This window comes from Chlorocebus sabaeus, chromosome 13 (assembly GCF_047675955.1).
Source record: "Chlorocebus sabaeus isolate Y175 chromosome 13, mChlSab1.0.hap1, whole genome shotgun sequence".
In the NCBI taxonomy this organism is placed as follows: Eukaryota; Metazoa; Chordata; class Mammalia; order Primates; family Cercopithecidae; genus Chlorocebus; species Chlorocebus sabaeus.
The window spans coordinates 46,790,156-46,815,491 of NC_132916.1; the positions used below are offsets into that span (position 1 = coordinate 46,790,156).

The 25,336-nt window shown below is 36.7% G+C and overlaps 1 protein-coding gene across 4 annotated transcripts in view; it reads left to right on the forward strand.

Moving 5' to 3' along the window:
- The first annotated feature begins 833 nt into the window (after positions 1–833).
- Positions 834–25,336, forward strand: part of PKIB (cAMP-dependent protein kinase inhibitor beta) — a 114,634-nt gene continuing 90,131 nt past the window's right edge. For all 4 annotated transcript variants that reach the window (XM_008007189.3, XM_008007191.3, XM_038000960.2 and 1 more), the window contains exons 1-2: positions 834–994; positions 23,237–23,321. The gene's annotated coding sequence lies outside the window, so the exon portion shown is untranslated. The remainder of the gene's footprint in view (positions 995–23,236; positions 23,322–25,336) is intronic.

A 25,336-nucleotide genomic window follows, 5' to 3' on the forward strand; every position in this document is an offset into this window, starting at 1 on the left:
TAGGCTTTGGGTGGCAAGTCAGAACATAGTATGAATGAAAAAATTAGTAAAGACTAGAGATTAGAGAAGACTTTGAGTATTAATTAAGGGTTTCGAGAAACCAGAGGAGATTTTAAGACTTCAGTGAAAAACCACTTTCTCAAGAAGCAGAGAAATTAATTTTATCAGCAGCATTGTCGACCATGTAATATGGCTTTTAAAAAACACAAGGAGACCTTAGTAGTAACGACTTTATTTTTCTTAGTGAGAACCTGAAAGTGAAACTTGATATACATTATTTTCTGCTTTTATTGCACAAAAAGTTGTTTCCATTGCATATTGCTTCCCAATCTGTTAAAAAAAAAACTCGAAGACCCAGATTCGAGGCGTAGATAAGAAGCCTGTGTACCTTCCTGCCTTCTCCATACAGCCAACATTAGATCAAAGGGCAATCTTGATGGCACCTGGAGCACAAACCCTGCTCGGGCCGCGTACAACCGGCGGGACAGAAAACACGATGCGACGTCAGAAAGCAGGAAGGGAATTGAAATTCCCGCAGTCACGTCACAGATATCTTAGCCGAACCTCACCATCGCCTAAGGGAGCTGGGAGTGGCGAGCGGTGAGGACGCGGGTTGTGTGACGATCACCGATAATTAGTTGGTGGTTAACGCGCAAGTAGAAAAAAGAGCTCGCCCCAGGCTGCCAGCAGAAAAGAGCCACCGTGGCACGTGCCCCGGGGAGTGCCGCGGTGGCCGAGTTTGCACGGAGAGCCGGACACCGCCTGGGGAGCCGCGCTAGTAGCCTGGGGGCGGGACGCGGCGGCCGCTCCCTCCGCCCCCTAGTAGCTACCACAGCCTGGCTGCGCCCCAGCCCAGTAGCTCAGACGCGACTGCATCCCCGCGACCGTAGAGGCTGCAGAGAGCTAGAACCCGAGTCGCAGCTCCGGGCCGCAGAGCGCTGGGCGAGCGCGAGCGCCAGGGCACCGGCAGGGCGGGCAGCTGCGCTCTCGGCTGGTACGTACCTGGTGGAGCGGGCGCGTGAGTGGGTGTCGCTGTGCGAGCAGGGAGGGGAGGGACTTGGGGAGTCGGGGGAGACTGACCCAGGGAAGATGTGGTAAGTGCAACTTTCCAATTTTCTGCCCTGCCGGCACAAGTATGGGGGGAGTTCAAAGCAGATGCCTCTTTTGCTTGGGCGACCCGACCCCATCGTTTAATTCACAAGCCAGGGTACTTAGAGAGTGAAAAGGACACTCACGCCAACAGGCTTGACGTGGGAGGTCTGTCACCTGCCTTTTGCCCACTCTGCCCTGCAGGAGGTCATTGATGACCTCCTGTCACAAGTCGCTGAGCCTTTCGCCTCTCGCCCCAGCAATGCCAAGTCTTCCCTGGGCGGTGCTTCCCAAGCCCCAGGTAGTTGCGAGCGGCCGCGGGGTTAGCAGACCCGAGTTCTAACCCGCTGGGCCAGCGTCCGGCTGTGTGGCTTTAGCCAAGTCACCTCACCTCACTGGCCTACGTCCATTCTTTGGATAAAATATGGAGGTGGGTAAACCGAGTAAACTCAAGGGTCCCTCGTAGCTATTGGGTTTTCCCTGCTCCTAGGACCCCGGCAGGCCGCGGGGAGGGACACGAGTGCCAGGTGGTCGCGGGGCTGAGGGACCGGAGAGCCTCGGTCCCGGCTGGTGCTGATGCTAGTGCTGCTCAGCCCCTTGGGGAAATTCCTGAAGGTGCCTTCCGGAGGCAAATGACCCTGCCTTGCAGCAGGTCCCTTCTGAGGGAGCTCAGAGGGCCAGGTCAGACCGGTCTTGGTAGAGCTCCCCCGGGGAACGCAGCCAAGGGAACTCAAATCCTTTAGAAAAGTGCCTGCGTGAGCTAGGCATGTGGGAGGCACTAAAACAAACAACAAACAACAAAACACCCTGCAGGTGGTAATGTTATTAGCTGGAGTCTGTGCAGGACTGGAAAGTGGAGATTTGAGGCGGATGGCCACTTAAACGTTCACCTAAAAAAAAAATTAAAAAACAAAACTCTTTTGTCAATGGTTTGCATACTGAAAGGTGTTTGATTAGAAGTACTGCTAGTATTTCATTTCTCTTCATGTACAGATAGATTTCAAAATTCATCCGTCCACTTTATCTCTTCACAAGATGCCTTCCTTCTTACTGACATTGCCACACATTCAAAAAAGAAAAATCCTCCTGAGATTTAATATTTAGAAAGCTCAGCATTTGGATTATTAAAATGAGAACTGATGATCATAATGCTCACAGAAAATGGGGTAGGTTATGGATCAAGGTTGGTTAAACCAGCAGTTTATAAACCTAGTTTCCTGTTAGTGTGCCAGGTGCTGGTCAATGCCCCCCTAGTGATACCATCTCAAGAGATCATTTGCTAAAAAAGAGTTTGGGAAGTTAAAAGGATTCGCTTTTGAAGGAAAGTATAGTTTTGGAAAGGAAATCTTTTGGAAAACGTTTTTAGTAATGGACTTTTCAATCTTATCTTTACCACAACTTTCTTCAATAAAATGTCAAAGACTAATGGACCACATTATGCAGAATATTTTTAAATGTGTCAAATTTCATTTTTGTTAAAGAGTTTTTCCTCCTTTTTAGTCGATTGTAAACATATTGTTTAGATCAATGATGGGCCAATTTCATTTTCCTCACAGTGCTTACAATTATTTAAATTCTTATGCAGTTTGCATTACAGCATTTTTTTACAATTTTATTGAGATATAATTTACATATTATAAAGTTCACCCTTTAAGGGTGAATAATATTTAGAAATTATATTTCAGTGAGTTTTAGAAAATTTGTAAATTTTTTAAAAGTTGTAAAACAATGACCATATCTGGTTTTAGAACATTCCAAAATTGTAAAACCATGACCATATCTGGTTTTAGAACAGTTTACTCACTTGGTAAGATTCCTTACATCCATTATGTCTTTGTTCCCACTCCCATCCCCAGGCAACCATTAGTCTACTTTCAGTCTCTATAGATTTGCCTTTTCTGAACATTTTATATAAATGGAATGATATACTATATGCTCTTTTGTTTATGGCTTCTGTTACTTAGCATAATGTTTTTGGGGTTCAACTTTGTTGTGGCATGTATCAGTATTTCATTTCTTCTTATTGCTGAATAGTTTTCCATCGTATGGATATACCACATTTTGTCAATTTACTAGTAGATGGACATTTGGGTTGTTTCCAATATGGGAATATTATGAGTCACGCTGCTGAGAACATTTGCATTCAAGTGTTTGTGAGTACCCATTTTCATTTCTCTTGGGTAGATGCTTAGCAGTGAAATCGATGGGTTGTATGACAAACTTGCGTCTAACTTTTAAAGAATACTGTAGAATAATTGTTGTAGAAGTTATATATATATAAAATGTAAAATATTCTCGAAAAATAAATGTTTCTTACTGAATCATATGTGATGTTATATGTATGTAGAGAGAGGTTTGGGAGAGGAAACATTGCTTCTCTTCAAATTTAGAGCTGAGGTACAGCAAACACTTTTGAAAAAATTGTCGCAATATTTCTCAGAAATGAGTTATTTCTTGTCTAATATTTTTTAATGCTAAATGAGCATGAATCAGGCTTAATCAGGACTAAATTTTCATCAATGTCCATTGAAAATGAGAAAGAATGTAGTTTGAAAATTGTGTTTTAAGTACTGAGACTCAGCCAGCTCTGAATGACTTAACAGTAAATTCAGTGGTTTTCCATTTCTTCAATGCAAAATTGTAATTGAGTTAGAAAAAAACAAAATTATTCTTTTCTCAACATCAAAAATAAACTATACATCTTTTGATAAGCATTATTAATCATGATTCCATATAATTATTTTAAATAATAGTTAAGCATATTCTATTTGTAGATATAGGGATCTAAGGCCCAAGAATAAGTGATTTACATATACAAAAATCACATATTAGGCCAGGACTCTGGTTTTCCTGTTTTAAAACTTCCCCCATTAGTACATGTTCTTCTAAATCCTGTTGGTTTCAGACATTTTCATATGTTATATTACTTTTAAAAAGTCATTACCATGTAGTGACATTACATGAAAAGAATCTAGGTTTAGCACTTGAACATCCCCATAAAATCAAAGGTGGTTATTGTTTTTTATTTTTATTAGAAGTACAACTGATTTTGGTCAAGGTTGGTGGCTCAAGTCTGTAATCCCAGCACTTTGGGAGGCTGAGGTGGGCAGATCACAAGGTCAAGAGATAGAGACCATTCTGGCCAACATGGTGAAACCCTGTCTCTAAAAATACAAAAATTGGTTGGCTGTGGTGGTGCACACCTGTAGTCCCAGCTACTCAGGAGGCTGAGTCAGGAGAATTTCCTGAACTCAGGAGGCAGAGGTTGCAGTGAGCCAAGATGGCACCATTACACTCCTACCTGGAGACAGGGCAAGACTCCATTAAAAAAAAAAAAAAAAAAAAAAAAAAAATTGCAGCTGCTTTTGAGAAATCAAATGGATATTCTACTTTTTACTGAAGTGAGATACACTTTTTATTCTAGCTGTCAAATGGCAAATAGCAGTATCATATGCCCAGAGGAGAGAGGATTTGTGTCCTTCAGTCACTCCTAGTTGGAAAAATGTGATATTGCCCAAGAGTTGGCTGCTTGGTTGGAGAAGAGAGTTCAGAGACATTTAGATGAAAATGAAACAATCCAAATTTGCATAATTTCCTGAACGGGAAGAGGTACTCTCACCTAGAATCCTGGATCTATTAGAAGTAGGATTTCTCATATTGGAAAGAGGGCCAAGGAAATGGAGATGCTTTAAGACAATGTGGTCTGCAGCCAAGACAGTTTTAATGTAATTGAAGAAGCAGCAACAGAAGCATCTACAGGCAGTATGAATGGAGCTGGATGCCTTCCTGTACCTCCCGGACTCCCTTCCTGCAGTCCCTGCTTTCTTCTAAGTACTCTTATCGGTTATGCTGTTGAAAGTGTTCTCATCCCCATGGGGTTGTGGGAGTAAGCATGATTAACTGTAGGCTTTAATTTTGTTTTTGAATAAATTAAGGGGGAACTGAGGTCCAGTGTGATAGCTACAGGAATAAAACCATGGAAGATGGGAAATAATTAGGTAGTCCTCTCAAGTATGATTATATTTTAATGGTCACAAAATAATTTACATCTAGATTAAATTTTATGCATTGAGCTAATACATCTCAGAAGAAGAAAACACGATTCTTAAAATTCTTAAAATCATAAAATCTTAAAATCAGTGGGTGTGTATGTGTATGTGCATGTATGTGTAAAGAGGGCTTACGAGTCATGCAATTACGTTGGTGTATTACATTAGTTTATTATATTTGTTTACATTTTAAAATGAGAATAAATACCTCTACCATGGAGCTTCTGGAGGCAGGTATAATATTAAATCTTAAAATGCTGAAATAAGCCCTACTTTTCTGACTTTTCCCAAAAGGCCTTGAAATCTAATAACAAGCCAGATTACAGGTATGGTGGATTTTGTTACGCTCCAAGGGTTTGCAAAAAGTCTATCAAGCCAAAATTTATAAAGGCCGGGGCTTCCACAGAAACTACTCTGCCTTTCAGTTCCATCATCCTTGAAGAAGGGTGTCTATGATAATTCTGTGTATTGCAGTGAAGTAGCAGAACTTTTCACAGTAGTGAAAAGAAAAAAAATAATTTTAAAATATGTCTTTCTAGCATGCCGTGTATGTATGTTAGAAAGACTTCTAACATGCCATGAAGCTGTGCATATGTATACACTGTTGTAATCCTGAGGAGGTTTCATTTGAAGGCTATTGGAAGGACTGCTGTAGTAGGCAAAGCAAGAGATGCTGAATGAGTCAGGGCAGCAGAATTAGGGATGAGGAAAAGTATTCAGATTCTAGAAATATTAGGAGATAAAAATAATTTGGTTTGATAGGAGCTGTGATATGAAGTTAAGGAGACATGAGAATGAAGAGTGCTTCTCAGATTCTTGGCTTGAAGTGAGAGCTAGCATAATTTACAAACATGCAGATTTAAGAATGGGGCAGACTTCATGGGTGTACTGAGTTGGATAATGTCACCTCAAAATTCATGTTCTTCCTAGAATCTCAGGATGTGACCTTATTTGGAAATAGGATCACTACATATGCAATTAGTTAGGATGAGGTCATGCTTGAGCAAGGCAGGCTTTTAACCCAATATGACTGTTTTCCTTATAAGAGGAGGCAAGAGACACAAAGAGAAAGACACGTAGAGGGTAGACAACATGACAACGCTGGGAGAGATTGAAGTTATGCAACTGTAAACCAAGGGATGCCAAGGTTTGCTGGCAACCACTAGAAGCTAAGAGAGAGGCATAAAACAGATTTTCCCTCTGATTCCACAAAAACAAACCAACCCTACTGACAGTTGATTGGATTGCTGCCATTCTGAACTGTGTGAAAATAAATTTCTGTTGTAAGTCACTCAGTTTGTGGTAATTTGTTACAGCAGCTCTATCAAACTAATACAGTGGGTATGAGTAAAAGATAACATCAAGGATAAAGATATCCAATAAGCTGTTGTATAACAAGCTCAGAAGATACAGATTGAGTTGACATTGGCATGCAGTGGGTAAATATAATGACGAGATCTCCTATGGGAAGCACATGGAATCAGAAGGAAAATGGGAGAAAATTGAATCCTGGGAAATGAGTTCCAGTCCCAGCCCAAGAGGAGAAGCAGGAAAGGGTATTGTCATAGCGACGAGGGTATGCAAAGCTTCAAAATGTGTGGCATGATCAACAAGTCATAGTCATTAGAGGGCATAATAGGAGAAGGGTTGAAGGGACTTTTGTTTTGACAAGTAGAAAGTAAGAGTAATGGCTTTAGGATTGGAAGGTTGAACCCAGACTGTGCTGCGTGAGTAGAGAATGAAAAGTAAGGAGATAGGATTAGTCAGTGTCCAGTAGTCATCCCAGGATTATAGGTGAAAGATGGAGGAGAAATTTGGGTGTGCAGGGAATCACGACACAGTGTCTGATTAATTTTTGTTTCATATTTAAAGTAAAGCCTTTGTCCTCTCTTTAGGAGTCATTAGGGTGGGAAAAGCTGTAAGTATAAAAAAGATAGTTCATGGAGCTGCTTTCCAATGAAGGGGATTGGGTTAATGACAAAACTGGAGACCTTGAACATACAATGTTTCCAATCTGTAATAGAAGTTTGAGATGTTTTTAAGGGTGATTAGTTATTTTTCCTTTCTATGGAAATAACTGTATATGTTAAGAGAAAGGAAACTACTGTTTATTGAGCAATCTGCCAGACCCCTAGAGTTGGAGTCTGGCAGAGTGATCAATAAACAGTAATTTGCAGCACATTTTCACAAATTTTATTTGTTCTCCAATCTGTGAAGTTGGTGTTACTGCTCTATTTTTTAAGGTGAGTAGGCAAAGAGAGTATCTATTCAGTCATTTAATAGAAAGTGGCAGAACTGAGATTAAAAACCATTTTTGATTGATGCTTATTTCTTAAATCTACAGCCTTTCTACCCTTCTAATTTGATCTCAGTAAAAATGGCCAGCTAACTCACTTACATTGGACCTTCTTAGCCACTGGCTGAGCACACACTCAGGTCTCATCCTCAGTATCGCTTGTAAATATGGCTGCAAAGAGGCAACAGGTTAATGGCTATTGCATCTACCGTATGTATTACCTACTGTGGTCAAAGTCCTACACCTCTGAAATAAAACTGGTCATTTCAGGTTTTTCATTTATTTTTACCTTATGGATTCAACCATGTGGAAATAGAGGGTTGAGGGAAGCAGTTTTTATTCATTTCCCTCGGGGAGTTGTGGAGAAAGTTTTTAGGGGAAGTGAGGAATACTTATCTGGCATGGTAGATCTGGGTCAGCAACCTGAGGTGCTTGTGGACTTTTGCCAAAGAGTATTAAGCTTCAAGTAAAACCTAGCATAGTTTGTTTCAACTCTGAGAAGTTCCCATTTTAGGTTCCAGGTTTGAATGCTTTGAAAGGAAAAATAAATCCTTCAGTATTCCAATACTGGAGGAAACAAAGCATTGTTTTTACTCATAGATATTTATTTTTACCAACTCTTTAATAAGGTATTTTAATTTATCCCAACTTGATGAAAACTTTTCATATTTTCTTTCAATAATTATTATTGGTTTATTGTCAGTTGATTTGTTGTCTTTTTGTAGGTTTTTGTCTTAACATGACTCATCTGAAATATGAATTAATTTTGATGACAACAGTTTAGGTTATGTTTAAGGATATCTAGAATTATTTTAAGTAAGGACTGTTGAAAAGATTTATTTTATTAAGTACATCAAGTATTTTATTTTTATTTTATTTTATTTTTTTTATTTTTTTTTATTTTTATTATTTATTTATTTATTTATTTATTATTTTTTTTTGAGACAGAGTCTCGCTCTGTTGCCCAGGCTGGAGTGCCGTGGTGCGATCTCGGCTCACTGCAAGCTCCGCCTCCCGGGTTCGTCACGAAATTCTCCTGCCTCAGCCTCCAGAGTAGCTAGGACTACAGGCGTCCGCCACAACTCCCGGCTAATTTTTTGTATTTTTTTAGTAGAGACGGGATTTCACAGTGTTAGCCAGGATGGTCTCAATCTCCTGACCTCGTGATTTGCCCGCCTCGGCCTCCCAAAGTGCTGGGATTACAGGCGTGAGCCACTGCGCTTGGCCAATATTTTTTTTAATTTTAATTCTCACATTCATTCATAATTGTTTTAATATTGGGTATCTTCCAGTCTTTGTACATTTGTACGGATATTTTTTACATGAATGAAATAATAGTGTATAGTTTGTATCCTACATTTCTTCCTCTTAAAGTTACTATTACCAGTGTAAAAATGAGTAGAAACAGCAAATTAAAGAAAATAACATTTCTTAAAAGAATGTATAGTATCCAATGAAACAGTTTTTGGTTAGAAAAAATTTCAGATCATAAGGATATGAAACACTTCCTAGTTTGCTGAAAGACTGCATTCTAATTTCACTGCACCCTGTGGTAATTATTGATTTAACTCGGAAATGAGAAAACAAAATAAAAGATTTGAAATATACCCAAATGATTAAAATTTATCGCTTTAGCTATTAGCAGTATTTAATTGTAGAATTCAACTTTTTCAAGGGCAGTATGTACTTACTATTATAAATTCCTCACCCAGAATTACAGACGTGAAAATATCCTCCAACATCTTTTTCTTTCAATCTCATCCCTTTGTCAACTCTTTATCATTACATAATAATGAGTTATTCCACATGTTACTTTCTGGGCAAGTAATGTTTTCCAGTTAAAATACTACCAAGTCCTAAACTTTAACATTTTTAAATAATGTTTTAGAGATAATATACGTTGCAATGAAAACCAGAAATTTCAGAATAGTTTTAAGAAAAAAATAAGGTCTACCTATATTTGATTTGTCCACCAACTAGAAGTAATCACTATAAAATTATTCTTGGCATACACATAACTTTTTTAAAAACAAAAATTATCATATCATATTCCCTGTTTCACATTTAATAAATCATCTTAGTAGATATTTCCATTGCAAAAAAAATGACAGTTTTTTAATGGCTCCAATAACTAATTTTCAGGTGACTCCACAGAAAGGTATCAAATTCAGTTTTATAAACAGTAGCATAGTAGATAACTCTGTTCATAATTTTGATACATTATAAACACCTATTTGATTAATTCCTTTCAGTAAATTTCTAGACATAGAATTGCTGCATCAGAAGATGTTAATTTTTAAAGAGTGTTGATATATTTTACAAAATATTTACAGAAAACCTGTGCAGTTTACATTCAAAATAATACTTTTACTAACATACTAACACAGTTTCAAAAATTTGAAATTTAGAAATTAGTGGGAAAATATAGCTATATTTATATCTTTTTGATTGGTAGTGAGGTGGAATATTATTAGTTATTTTTATGAATTGTTATTTTATATTCTTTGCCTATTTTTTCAATCTGTTTGCAAGAGTTTTTTATTTATAAATATATTAACTTTTTGTATGTTTATTTTGCAAATTTTAAATGTTTTCTTTTTACCATTAGTGATTTAGGGTGCACTGCTTTGTAGGATACTTAATTTTTTAAGAATATCAAAGTTATCAATTTATTCTCACATAGTTTGTGAAGTTTAAGACAGCCTTTCCACTTGTAAAAGTATTCACCTACATTTGCTTATAGTACTTTTTACATCTTTTGTTTCTATTTTAAATTTTAATCCTTTGACGGTTATTTTAGTAAGAAATAAAGTGGGGATCTTATCTTATTCTTATTCTTATTCTCATTCTTATTCTTATTTAATGGCCAGCCTTGTTTTGCAGCTATTTGTCCCTTTAATGGGTTCCCTCCCCATTGATTTGAAATAGCATCCTGTGCCTTCTCACCCCCACACCTGCCTTGGAACCTACCTTTCTCATAGCTGTCCCGCCATTAGAAGTTCCACAGAAGTGACTGCAGACTCTCTGACTGCTCCCCCAAGCTACCCTGATCCACATCTACCACTCACAACCTGAGCCTTAGAAGGAAAAAAATTTCCTATAACCCTATCATGGCATCCAGCTTTTCTAAATTACCACATTACCAGTTTGGGACCATATAATTTTGTTGGTCCTGAAAAACAGCTAATTTTCAAAAGTTTCAAATGTCTGATTTTATAATTCATCTGCTCATTTTTTCTCTTTGTGTTGAAACTTTATTATATGTTTTGCTACCTTCCCCCTGACCCAATGTCTCCTTTGTATTCTTCCTTCAAAACCATTCCATCATGCTACCTGCAACAACTGTTCAATAATAATAAATTAATCGATGTTATTAATTTCTACCTTTTCCCCTAGCCCTGAAGCTTGACTCTCCCCTGGGTATCTTACTTTCCCTTAGGCCCTTTCTATTGGAAACTGTTTATTATTTTCTATTTTATAATCTCAGAGTAGTAGAGGGGGCACATACCCTTCTTGCACCCATATGCCACCTGTACAGTATTTTTCCACTCTCTTATACTCACTCTCGCTCCTTTGAGCACTCTGGCTGTACCATCCTCTACCATTGCTCATTTCTATCATCAATGCTGAGGGTTTGCCACCTGAACAAACCCCTCCTTTATTGAACACTCTAGTCATTGGTGTACAGTCATCTTCTCCCATCCTTCTTCTGTCTGAAATCTGGTGCCTTCCTATGTACATCCAACATCCTGACTTCTCACTTACCATGTGGTCATGTGTGTTTCTTGGAATTCCCAAATGTATTCCCAAGAGTACCTAGTTAAGGAAGCACAGACTCAGAAGTATATAGAAACGAAAAGCTCATTATAGACTAAGAATTCTCTCTTGTTTTCTCAACACAGATAGGCTAATAACTCAACTTTCCATTGATCAGAATTTGTGTTGCTTGGTTTAACTTAGACAATCATTTACTGCTAGTATCAAAATATTTGAAAATATAGTTGCATAAGCATATGCATAGAATCAAGACGTTCCACAAAAGGCATGAAAGTGGTTATACATGTCTAGCTCCTGAGGCGGTGAGGTAAGAGGTTGAATGGCTTTGTGACATTATGCCCGGCTGCTGCATTCATGGGCTTTTGTGTCTTGTTTGCTGGTGTTCCTATTTAGTTTTTTAATTAGTATGTCGAGGGAGGCAGATGTTGAGTAAATGCTGTTTTGTAAATTATGAAAGGATTTTTAAAAATTGAAATTACCTTTTTTTTGCTTTTAGTTTAGCTCTAAATTTTTTTTGTTTTATATTACTTTCCCTACTTTAGTTGCACCAAAGATTTCTGCGTAAACTACTTTAAGATTTGCTCATCTGAATGAAAAGTTATCTTCCCTGAGACCAGATCCAGACCACCTTTTGATGATTTGCTTACCTGACCATGTAGTTCCCTTGAGTTTCTTGTTATTATGGTTATAATAAAAGGAGTACAAGCAATCTGGTCATTTTAGCCTACTGCTGCCGGATGGATTAGATCACTGCGGGACATTGGCTTATTTACCGTATAATGACTCATCACAGTTTAGGAGGAAGAAGACCAGCTTAGAGGTCAGGAGATTGACTTTTTTAGTTTTTGGTTAATTACTTTACTACCTATCTCTGATATTATAGGTTAATGGCTTCTGGGGGGATTAATGAGATTAAAAATGGAGAGATGCCCAAACTTCATTTATTTTACAATTTTGCCTAGGAATACTGTTCCCTAATCTTAATAAATTATAGTATAAATACCACCTTGATGCTAAGGAACATGCCAGATCTGAGGAGATCAGGTTGAACAGAAGAAGGGACTAGCCCTTCAAAAGCACAGGATTAGTGTTGGATAGGTAAATAACTGCAAACTCAATGTGATGAAAGCCACCATAGCATATGAATCAAGTATAGACATGTCCAGAGATGGTTATAAGTAATCCTAAAATCAGGAATGGTTTCTCTGTAGAGGTGATGTTATTGTTAGATCTTGAAAGATAACCACTAGTTTGCCAGGTAAAGGGGAAAGTGTTCTAGGAAGAGGAAAGAGACTTAAAGTGCAGTATATGTTTAGGGAACTAGAGTTCATTCAACATAATAGAATGTATACACTAAGGGACAGTGACAGGAGATGTAGCTCGAAGTTTGATAGGAAATAGATTTAGAAGTGCTTTGCCTATCATGCTGAATAGGTTGGACTTGATTGAAGGTTTCATATTACACGAAAAATGGAATCTTATTTGTACAGTGGTGTACTGGCTGAAAGTCCATGTCACTCAGAGCACATGTCTCTTTCTCCATTACAGAGAAGTAAGGGACATTAGAGGAAATACGGGGAGGGCTGGACTCAGGTTCTGAGTGGGTAAATTTTTAGATGGATTGACTGGGTGGTTGCCTTCTAAGAAGTAAGTCACATGTGGATTGAAGAAGTATGACTAATTTAGATTTGTTGAGTTTGAGTTAGGGTGTGTGGACCTAAGGAGAAGTCAAGACCAAAGATATAAAATGTGGGTTTAGCTGTAGATAATTGAAGGCCCTTCATAGAAATTTCTATACTTAAACACGAGTTATGTGTTCAAATATTTTAGCAATAACTTTGCCATAAGAATCATGTGATTTATCTCTTAAATTATGTTTTCCCCATTTTTTTGTGTGTTAGCAAAAACTCAGTAAATAGCAAAATTCTATGAAATTATGGAAGCTTTCAAAGTCATAATTTAAATGGAACAGGCTTCTTCCTTTTTTTTTTTTTTTTTTTTTTTTTGCAAATACTTAGACTTTTTGCCAAAGATTTTAGTTCTAATGCTTTAGTTTTTCTGACAGCAACTTTAAAGTTTCAAGGATAGAGTTTAAATGAAGGATACATTCAAGGGTACCCTTTAGCTAGGAACTAACTCTGCTCTGATTTTTATTTAGCTATCGTTGGGGAACATTCCGAAAAGTGTGTGTATAGATTATGTAATTAGTCACTTAGGGCCCCTGATCCCTTGTTAACCTGGCCCTCTTGAGAGACAGTGAGCTGGGGGTACCCTGGGAACAGCTAGGTCAGATGCAGTCCTGTTGCTTAGCAGTCCCCATGAGTCAGTCATAAGGGGTTGTTGCCAAGCAACTAGTGCTCTAGTGATGCTTCATCCCCCAAGGAGTTTTGCAATAGTGAGGGCTCACCCCCACCAAAGAAGCAGTACAGTCAGGCAGGGGGCAAATGTCCCCCAGAGGCATGAGGGTTGTCGGTAAGTATTTGACCTTAGAATCAGAGAAGATGACTTAAGTTCTCTGAACATACAAGTGATTTATGGAATTATTGATGTAAATTTAATTAAACATGAACTTGGGGCAGGGCAGGTAGTTCTGGCAGCTAGAGTTCTCGTTTCAAGTACTTTGATTTCAGTTTCTTTCTTCTTCAGCCTTATTTGCAAGGTGAGTTTTCTGGGTCAATGCAAAGTAATTTTTTATGCTGCATGGAATATGTAACCTTCCAATTAGCATTATTAAGCCAAGCAAACATTTATGTTTGAGGAAAACCACCAAGCAAATTATTACTTTGGTCATGTGGGCCTGAATGTCAGAGTATTTAATTCAATACCGATAAAAGAATTTGCCACTGATATTTGAGATATGCCATTTTCTTTCTGTGTAGAAAGATCAGAACATAACAATTCACGAGGACCACGTCTTATTTTACTTTTAATATTTAACACAGCACATGAATTACTGTTTAGGAGAGTTGACAAAAAGTTGAAACTAATCAGCTCTTGTAAGGAAGGCTGAGTTCTGCCAGTGTTGAGCAACGGGTTCTTCTTAAGATCCAGGCACATATTTTAAAGATCAAGCTATAACATCATCAGTATATTGAAGTAATGCACAGTTGCATCAAAGGCTAAAGTCTGGAGTAGAGAAATGTGCCTTGTCAGATTTGAGAATTAATGTTGGCCAGCTCTTTCCCTGCCACTACTTTTTTATTCAGTACCTCTGGCCTTGGGCTGTAACTGTTTGCCTACTGATTCAAAGGGTGAGGAGGCAGGGCTTTGTTCTGTATACAAAGGGGAAGCCTCTTTGTTGGCTTTGAGATCTGTACTCTCTGTAGGATCTACATTATTTTTTAAAAAATACTTAAAAACTTGACAATTTCCCTCAAGCTTTGCACCCAGATATTTCACACGCATGCATATAAACACACAAATGTGTCAAAGATCATTCAAGTTACTTTTAAGGTATTATTACATGAATAGTAATAGAACAGTGATAAGTTTTTTTCTAAGACACCATATTTAAAGCTACTTTTAAGAGTGATTTTTTTTTTTTTTATTGTTTCTATCATATATATCATTGGCAGGAGCAATCCATTTCTCTTTCCTGTGTAAGAGTATTAATAAATCTAAAACATATTAAACAGAGTAGTGCCGGGCATTGTTCTATGTGACAAGAATTCAGTGTGTCATTTAAACCTCTTAAAAACTCTATGTGATAAATACTATTATTATAGATATTTTTACTTATAGGGAAGCCTAGGCTGTTCCAGAAAAGTTAACTTGGCCAAATGTACACCATAAAGATTTATAATCAGTAAGTGTGTCTTCAGAATCCATGTTCTCAAACATGACAATATATTGTAAGTACCAAATTATTTCATGAGGGCAACTTAATCAAAATCCATAGAAAAACATGTTTGTAAATTATAATGGTATGATGAAAGAATGCCGGAGATTGAAGATTACAACATCATTTGAGTAACAAGGTTTGCTTATTTTATTCTTTGGGCTATAGTCCATAGCAGGTAACCTTTTTGATCAAGTTTCTTTATATCCATCCACATCCTATGAATATGAAACAAAAATTCAGGAGGCATATTAGCACCCTTGTTTCTCTCCAGTATTAGATGTGAAGACATATTATCTTTGATATGAGATGTAAAGGAAGAGGAAATCCTTAAAAGAAAACTTAGAGGTAATGAATAAGTCTATGAACTGCTTTTGAGTCAATTCTCCAAAAACATTCATATTTCTTAGAACTTTGAGATACAAAGCAAAATATTAAGTATCAAGGAACAGTCATTTAATCATAAGAGAAAAAATATATAGAGGAAAAGAATATATATATAAGCCAGGTCAAAAGTCCAAGAATATTGTGAGGCATCATGATGTGTAGTGGATTAATTGTGGGCTTTAGGGTTGAACAGAGCTGAGTTTGAATCCCAGCTCTGGGAGTTATTAGCTGTGTGACCTTAGGGACGCATCTCACTATTTTTAAGCTTTGCAAAAGGTCCACTATGTGATAGATTAATTACAATGATTAAATGGACTAAAATACAAAGTGCCTACTAAGGTTCATCATACAGAACAGTTGTTTGTTAAATGTCAAAATCCCTTTATCTCCTTTTCCTCCTAACAGTAGCAAAGTAAAAACAGATTTATCTTGGGGACTTAAAGGGTGAAAGGAGTTCCACAGTGGAATTACTGGATTAAAGTTTGCCAACATTTTTAAGACTTTGAGTCAACTTTACCAAACTACTATGTAAAAGCAGTTGTGCAATGTGATGTTACCTTTTTAATTAAGATAACCTGATTTTACCTTGCCTATTAAAAATGTTTATGGTTTTGACTTGAATCTAGGAAGACAATTAGATGAGATGTTTAACTAGTTGTATAAACTGATACCTGAAAGATGAATGTATCTCTAATTATTGGTCATTTTTTTTCAGTTCCTTTTTATTCATTCTGCACCTACTGAGGCTTTTAGTACTTGAATAAAAAATTTCAGATAAATTGGATTTTGGTCATTTCTGTGTATTTTAAAATCAACTAGTCTAGTTCTAACCCTCCTTTCCACAAAACTGGGTCTGTGTTTCCTCCGTTGTATCTACCACATGGTAGATAAAAAGATTTTCCCATGAATGTATAAAGCAGATTATTTGCAATTTTATGTAAATTAAAAAGCTACAGGGCCGGGCTTGGTGGCTCACACCTTTAATCCCAGGACTTCGGGAAGCCAAGGCAGGAGAATCAATTGAACCCGAGAGGTGGAGGCTGCAGTGAGCTGAGATTGCACCACTGCACTCCAGTCTGGGCAACAGGATCTATTGTCCTAAATCCTACAGATAATTGAATAAAATATTGCCATTCAAGATGTTCACAGGCTCTGGGGAAGACTATCACACATGGCTGTAACAGAAAACATCAGAGAGTCATGAAAATAATGACTTGGGGGCAGAGATTATGATTAATACCAATCTGGAAGAATTCCTACAGTTTCAGAGAAGAGGCAACATTTGAGTTGAGTCATTAAGAATGGCCCACATCCTTCTAGGAAGAGCAAAAGGAAATGTGTGTTCTAGACAGATGAAGCCGAATGTTTTTTGTGTGGCCTATTTGTGTTAATCTTTTGCTATTTATTGCTAGCCCTATGTGTCCAAGGGATCCAAACAACCACATTTTATCACAACTTGTACAAGTTCTCATACAAAGGAAGCACTCAGTATATATTGTTTTTTAATATATGAATGGATGAATGAATAAATGAACACACTTAAAGATCCTTCTTAATATGAGCTGATAACTTTCAAACAAAAATTATATCACATTGAGAGTTGTTTTTCTTTACTTGATAACACCTATGCAATTCAAAAGAAAATGTAAATTTTCTAAACTCTGATTAACATTTGTCTCACCAAACTTTAACTTCTGTGAGTTTTAGTCATAGCACTCTGCTCTTCTCTTTCTGTAATTAATTTGTACACTTTCGTTGGCTTGTTTAAATGCATGAGTTAAAATGTATCACTTCTTAAGTTACTCCCTGATTTTGGTCAATTGATTGTATTTACTGTTTTTGATTGTATTTACTGGATTTGATCAATTGATTGTACTTACTGTTAATATTGTTTCCCAGCTGCCTATTGGATAAGCTCTTCTTGATTGAATTATTCTCAGTGAATACCTGAATGCCTTAATTTGAACTTATCATGTTCCTTCCAACTTTTCTTACCAATTGTTCCTTTTCTGGATAATTCCTGGGGTGTATTGGACTCTTTTTTCTCCCTACGCAAATCAACAATCAACCCTGGCATAAATTATGTTGACATCTTTCACATTTGTCAACTTTTAGTCACAAGCTAAAACACTTGGCTTATTACCCCAAATAGCCTTCATTCACTTTTCTTCAATCTTGCAGACAGCTAATTGTTCTACATCCTTTCTTGACATAACATAGACACTTTCATGGTGATCACTCATTTACTGATAAAGAAACTTCTTTTTATAAAATATCATTAATTTCTCTCTGATTAGAAAGAACATGATTTAATTTATAAAGTATATAAAATACAGAAAATAAATAAGTTAATTAAAATCATACAAGATTTTAATTGTATATCATCTTACAGAAAACATTTACATTTTGTTATGTATGGGATTAACATATATACTTTTAAAAAACAAAATTGTGATTCTATTGTATATCAAGTGTATCCAGTTCTTTCATTTAACATTTATGAAATATTTGCCATGTCTTATGATTACATATTCTTTAAGACATGGTGAGTAGAATAGCATTACTTAAAGAGTAATACAGAGCAAAGTCTGAATCTCTCCAGTGGGCTTTTTAGCTATGTGATCTTGGGTAAGGTAGTGAATATTTTTGAGCTTCAGTTTTGTCATTTGCAAAATTGAGATCTTAATAGTTGTAATGAAGATTTAATGACATAAGTGCATACAAAGTATGCCCTGCACATTAATAGCTAGACTACATGTTAGCTACAATTTCTGGTTTCTTATAGCTAGATACTATTTCTTCATATGGCTACATCATACTTTATTGGACTGCACCCCTAGTTAGACTTATTGCTACTAATTCAATCTTAAACTTTTTGCCTGGCTTTCAGGATTCCTTATAACCTAGCCTGACCTGACTTGCTACATTTTTCACAATTTAAATTCTCTCCTCTCTGTAACCAATTTCTTTCCAGTTGCTTTTGTTCAATATACTGACTTTCACCTTATCTCCCTTACTTGAGGTTACCTAGTGTTGTTTGTGTATACAGGAAACATTCCTGGGTAGAGGGGAAAGCTGATTCCATGGGGAACTCAGCAGCTGGGATGTGGCCTCAGAATCAGGCCAAATGAGGGCTCAGTGCAGGTTCTTTATGCCCTACAGCAACTCATAATTGGAAGGTTTCTGTTGAGGGCCATCAGCCACTGATAATCAGCTGGGGAAATGAATAGTTCAGTCTTGAAGGGGGCATCTGGTGGCACACCTCAATGTCCATTACACCTGCTTCATAATACTCTCTGGCTTTCATTGTACTTGAATAAGCCTTTTCTCAGCTGTATTACCCAGATAGAGCTATATGCTAGATGTCAAGGCTGAAATATTGAGTTGTGATACATAATGCAATATGCATTGCATTAACAGGAAAAATACTACAGGAGCCAACTGAAAGAGCTAATGATGACCCAATCTGGAACAATTAGCAGAGCATAATAAAGTACTATTGGATTATAATCCAAAGTATAAAATATAATATCCCCCACGAGTTCATATAATTATGAATAAATAATTGAATACATAAATAAATGAGAAGAAGAGATAAATCTCCTGTGTGGAAGAATTCCAAATAATTTACGTAGATACAATATCCTCAAGGAGGTAGAAAATAACTCCTTTCTTCTTAATTGTGGGCTACACATAGTGACTTCTTTCCCAAAAATACTGTGGAAAGCAGCAAGAGGCAGACTAACTTTTCAGCGGGAAAACCTGACAAACACTATCTCATCAAGGTCAGCATCGGTAGTGATGCCGTACTGATTTTACAGACCCTTGATATGATGTGATGAAAATGGCACTTTTCCTATGTGGTCTTCCTCCCAAAATCCCATAGCCACAGTCTAATCGTGAGAAAAACACCAGGCAAATCCCAATTGAAAGACATTCTACAAAATATCTGTCAAACTATTAAGGTCATTAAAAACAAGGAAAGTCTAAGAAAATGTCACAGCAAAGAGGAAACATGATAACTAAATGTAATACGGTATCCTAAATGACACTCTGAAATACCATGGGGGCATTAGATAAAAACTAAAGAGATAGGAAGTATGGGATTTAGTTGACAATAGCATATCAGTATTAGTTCATTAATTGTAATAAATGTACCATACTAATGTAAGATACTAATAATAGGGGAAACTGGGTATGGAACACTAGAGGAACTTTCTGTATTATCTTCAATTTTTTGTAAATCAAAACTATTGTAAACAATTACGTTAAAAAGAAATACTATTACCGTAGGACCCAGCAATTCCACTTCTGTGTATACGTCCAGAAGATTTGAAAGCAGGGTATTGAGGGGATATTGGTACACCCATGTTCATAGTAACATTATTTACAATATCCAAAAGGTGAAAGTAACTCAAGTGTCCATTGATGGATGAACACATAAACAAAATATGGTATGCACATTACAGTATTTTAATTTAAGGCTTTATTCACATAAACAAAATGTGGTATATACATTGGAGTATTTTTATTTAAGGCTTTATTCAGCCTAAAAGGGAAAGAAATTCTGACACACGTTGCCACACAGATAAACTTTGAGAACATTATGCTGAGTGAAATGAGCTAGTCACAAAAAGACAAATACTATATGATTCCACTTATAAAACTATCTAGATAGTAAAATTTATATAAACAGACAGTAAGATGATGGTTATCAGGGGTTTTGGAAAGAGAAATGGAGGTGGTAGCTTAACGGGTATGAAGTTTCAGTTTTGCAAGACAAAGAAGTTGCGGATATTGGTTGTATAACAATATGAATATGATGAAGAATACTGAACTATATGCTTAAAATGATTAAGATGAATTGTATTTGATTTTTAACAATAATTTTTTTTTTTTTTTTTTTTTTTTTTTTGAGACGGAGTCTTGCTCTGTCACCCGGGCTGGAGTGCAGTGGCCGGATCTCAGCTCACTGCAAGCTCCGCCTCCCGGGTTCACGCCATTCTCCTGCCTCAGCCTCCCGAGTAGCTGGGACTACAGGCGCCCGCCACCTCGCCCGGCTAGTTTTTTGTGTTTTTAGTAGAGACGGGGTTTCACTGTGTTAGCCAGGATGGTCTCGATCTCCTGACCTCGTGATCCGCCCGTCTCGGCCTCCCAAAGTGCTGGGATTACAGGCTTGAGCCACCGCGCCCGGCCCAACAATAATTTTTAAAAGCACTATTAAAATTACCATTTTCGATCCATTTGCCTGATGAAATCAATACTGCACAGATATGCTATATCTGTTTCTTTTCAGTTTATGATCCTCAGTGCCCTATTTGGCTAATTACCCAGTGATCTAAAACAGTAAAGAGGTTAAGTAGGATAATCAGTATCTTTCAAAAGTATTTGCAACCAATGCTCATCCAAAAGCCCATATAAAAGTTACCTGGAAACCAGCAGGATGGGATGCTCATGAGAAATCAGGGGTTGAAGGAGAGGAAAACATGGATTAGCAGTATTTTTTGTCATTTTTATGTCTAAAATAAAGACTTCCTTGAGCTGAGGTCACAGTGCTAATTATATATTAAGGAATATTTGGTTAATATCTTTTATTTCCTCTTTGGAAACAGAACAAACAAACATCCTATTGCACACACTCTACATTTCTTTCATTTAAAACTCTACAACACAATGACAGAGAATAGGGACATATTTTCTATTAGTGTCCAGTAATGTCTGGAGATATTAGCAGAGTTTGAAGAAGATGGCATTAATATCTGTGCTACATATGGCAGTTGAGTTATTTTAATTAAATGGCAGGTTCAGACAATTGAGATTTGTCACTGCTTTGAGCTCCCTTTCCTTTTTCCCACTCTTTTAGATTCAGAGTGTCTTTGACATCAAAGTGTATTACAGTTTAATTCCTTTGGTGCTCTTTTTTGGGGGGTGTAGGGGAAGCCAAAACAAACTTCTTTCCAAAAGAAAGCTGTAAGACTTAAGAGTGTGATCACAGATACCTCTTGGGTCCCAATCTGAATTTAGTGTTAAACAAAACAAGCAAGTTTATACTTTTGCAGATCTTCAGGGAGCGTAATAACCGTATATTTGGAATTTCATTGTATGTGAACTTCCTTAAATCTCAGAACAACCTGGAGAGACAGATAGGATTAATATTATTGTGCCATTTGGTGAGCAAAGGTCTGCCATTCACCTCCAGGAAAGGAGATGACCACTCAAAATCAACAGCTGATAAATAGATGAGTTGAAACTAGAACTACTAGAACTGAGTTCAGTTCTTCTGTCTTTATGTTTCAATGTCTTTACGACATTCTTTTGCTGGTGTATTTGTAAACTATGTGAGAAGTAAAGGAGAGAGTAATCAAACTATTTGAAAACTAAGAGTGGCTAATATAATGATGTTGACATTTGGGGAAAAAGATACTTTATTTGAGAATCATAGTGAAATATCTCCACCACATATAGTTCTTGGGTTTTATACAAATTGGAAGTTCAGTTCCTGTCCCAGTGTGAAAGGTGTGTGGAGAATGGATTGGAAGGGGAATGACTCAGGCCAGGAAGACAAGTGAGAGATGTCATAACCCCTGGAAGAATGGGTGGCATGGAAGAAGCTATGACTGGGGAGAGTTGAACTAGATTTGCCCATGCAAATGGAATTGGAAGGAAGAGTGACATGAAGAACATTAAGAACCTGGAATAGATAGAATTTGATGGTTTATTAGAAAGGAGTAGGGAAGAAAAGACAGCAGACAACATTGATCCTTGAATACATAATATGAAACTAGACTCTTCCCTGCTCTGAATAACCCTAGTATACAAACAGAGGAATGTTGACATTATTGGTCCCACATTTAGAAAAAGAAACAGATGATCTTCATAAAATGAAAGAGACATGGCTCATTCATTTTTAACATCTAAGCATTTACTATGTGTCTGCTCAAATATGTAGACTGCCTGAGTGAAAGGGCATCTGGTTAACCCAGTGATCAACTGTGACCACCTCCACAGAAGTATATATGTAAATGAAAATAACTCGGTTGTTTTCCAGCTATTTCAAGCTAATAACCAGTTTTTAAATGGTGACTTTTTTACATATAAGTACCTAAAAGAATATGATCAGAAAAAAAATTCAAGTGAATTTGCTACCTATTCATAGCAAAATGTTATATTGCCTCTTGATGGTGAGGCATTATGCATAGACTGGATTTTATTGGATTCATTTCTCTCCATCAATTCCAATCACTAGATCTTGTGATTAGGAAAACAATGTCCTTGCTCCTTGGTATTTAAATTCAAAGGTGAACGGTTGCAGGCATAGATTGCTTTTTAAATCACACATTTGAGAAAGGCTATCATTCACCTAGTGAATCTATTTTCAATGGAAATTTGAAAATATAAAAAAAAATCTTGCTTTCTTGTTGATTTTACTATTCAGTAAGAATGTCTCTGACTGTTCATGTTACACAGTTTTAGAGCAAAACACCAGAAAGACTGCTCAGAATACAATTGATGTGTTTGAATGGTGAACACAATAATACAAAGAAATATATTCCTTATTTATCTGGGTGTATGGAGCTGCTTACTCAAGAAAATTTGTCCTGCTCTTACTATCAGAGAAACTGAATAAAACAATTTGGGGAAAGGAATAAAAAAGACAATGAATGTTGTTTTTAAAACATGTGACATTTGGTCACTAAATTAGATGTTTTTGTCTAAGGAACAACTTGTTCTTTTTTGCAACAGACAAGAAACTAGAGATGTTTATCTTAATAAATCTTTTCCTGCCTTTGTTTCCTTCAGGAGTCATGCTATACTGAAAAGACACTCGATCAAGAGAACTCTGGGAGAAGCAGGAAACCCTGTGCCAGGGACAGGAAAGATAGGAGTAAGTACATTTTTGTTCCATTGATCTTGGAACATATGGAATAATATATTGAACATGTTCCTAAAAATATATTTGTTGCTATAAAGCCAGATGACAGCAAAGAAAATGTAAGGTGGGATATCTTCATTTAAGAAAACAATGTCGTTTAATATAAGGTTGATAGAATATACTGTTAATTTCTAATTAATAGCAAACAATACATACTGGGACCTTGAGATACACATTTTCAACTCGTGTCTACCAAGGATAAGTGATTAGTAGAGGCTGAGCTTGGTTTGATATTTCCACTCTTAGCTGTGCCTATTTAAATGGTTCTCGTAGAGGCGGCTCGCCCATCAGAATGATATTTTGAAATTTATAGTCTTTAAAATAGAAGAGAAATTCATACTGCCTATCAGATCTTATAAACTGACTGCTTTTCTTGTTACTACTCTCCTCAGAGACCATAGTGATAGAATTATAATTAGTACATACAATTAAATATTCTTGATGACTAAACCTCAAGTTAATACTTGTTTCAGAGACAGGTTTTTGTGTGCTGGTATCTCACAGATATCTGTCCTATCTATCTTCTATGTATCTATGTATCTATGTATCTATCAATCTATCACCTATCTATCTAGGACAGATATCTGTATATACTCATATTTGCCTACATCAGTAGTGCATCCTTTGAAAACTGAGGCCACATTCATATTGCAGTCTTATTAGTATTTCATAAAAATGTTATCAGTTTGTAACACAGGAACAGAAAACCAAATACCGCATGTTCTCACTCATAAGTAGGGGTTGAACACTGACAACACATGGACACAGAGGGGAATATCACACACCAGGGCCTGTCAGGGGGTGTGGGGCAAGGGGAGGGATGACATTAGGAGAAATACCTAATGTAGATGGCGGGTTGATGGGTGCAGCAAACCACCATGGCACATGTATACCTATGTAACAAACCTGCACATTCTGTACATGTATCCCAGAACTTAAAGTATAACAAAAATAAATAAATAAATAAAAAATAAATATATAAATGTTATCAGTTTGGTAAAACTTGTGTTTGAGGGCACCTGGATCCCTTAGTGCTACATTCTCCTACCCAGAGTGAGAACCTTGCTTCTCCACTGCAGCTTAGGTGACAGAGCAAGAGAACCCAAGGTCAGCTGCAGCCTGAGGGGAGGCTCCAAAGTTCTTCTCCCCCTCTCAGATTCCTACTAGAACACAACTCCAGAGGAGCAGGAAGGAGTGGAAGACATTATGTTTGGTTTAGGCTCATTGCCTAGTCTTCTTAAAACTAGTGTACAACTTTCCTATTAACCCTCCGTGATTTCGTTTAAACATTGACAATAGGTTCATTTCCATGGCTCACCAGAGCATTTTCACTTTGATGTGAAAATTTAAATTTATGTCAACATGTCTAAAAATAAATTTAAGAATAACATGTCCTAATTAAAATCTACTTTTATTATAAACTAATTTCACACAAATAATTTTACCCAAACCATTTATGTTTCTACATAAACCACTAGAATCTCCGTATGAGAACAAAATAAGTAGAATTATACATACAAATTAATTTTATACTTAAGGAAAATTAAAACTAATATATAAAATAATTTATTAGGTCTATATTGTGGGCTGAGTATACAGTGATTTATAAGCATAATCTTATTTAATTCTCACAATAACTCTATGAGGAAGGTAAGGAGGCATGGTTATTTCTTGTGATACAAGCATACCTTGCCAAATGCACACATTTAGCAAGTGGGTGGTGAGTTAGGACTTGAGCCTAATTTTGTCGGACGCATAAGCCTATGTCCTTGACCAGCTTGAATAGAAATGTTTGGTGGGAGGTAAAGCACTATGTTTAAATGACTATAGTATCTTATTTTTATCAGCTATTTATAATCAGTTACTAGAAATACACACTCTTAAGGAACAAATTATCCCTATACTCTATGAATTCTTTGAAAGAGAAAACATTTTTCTGATTTATTTATTAAGAAGCACAATACTAA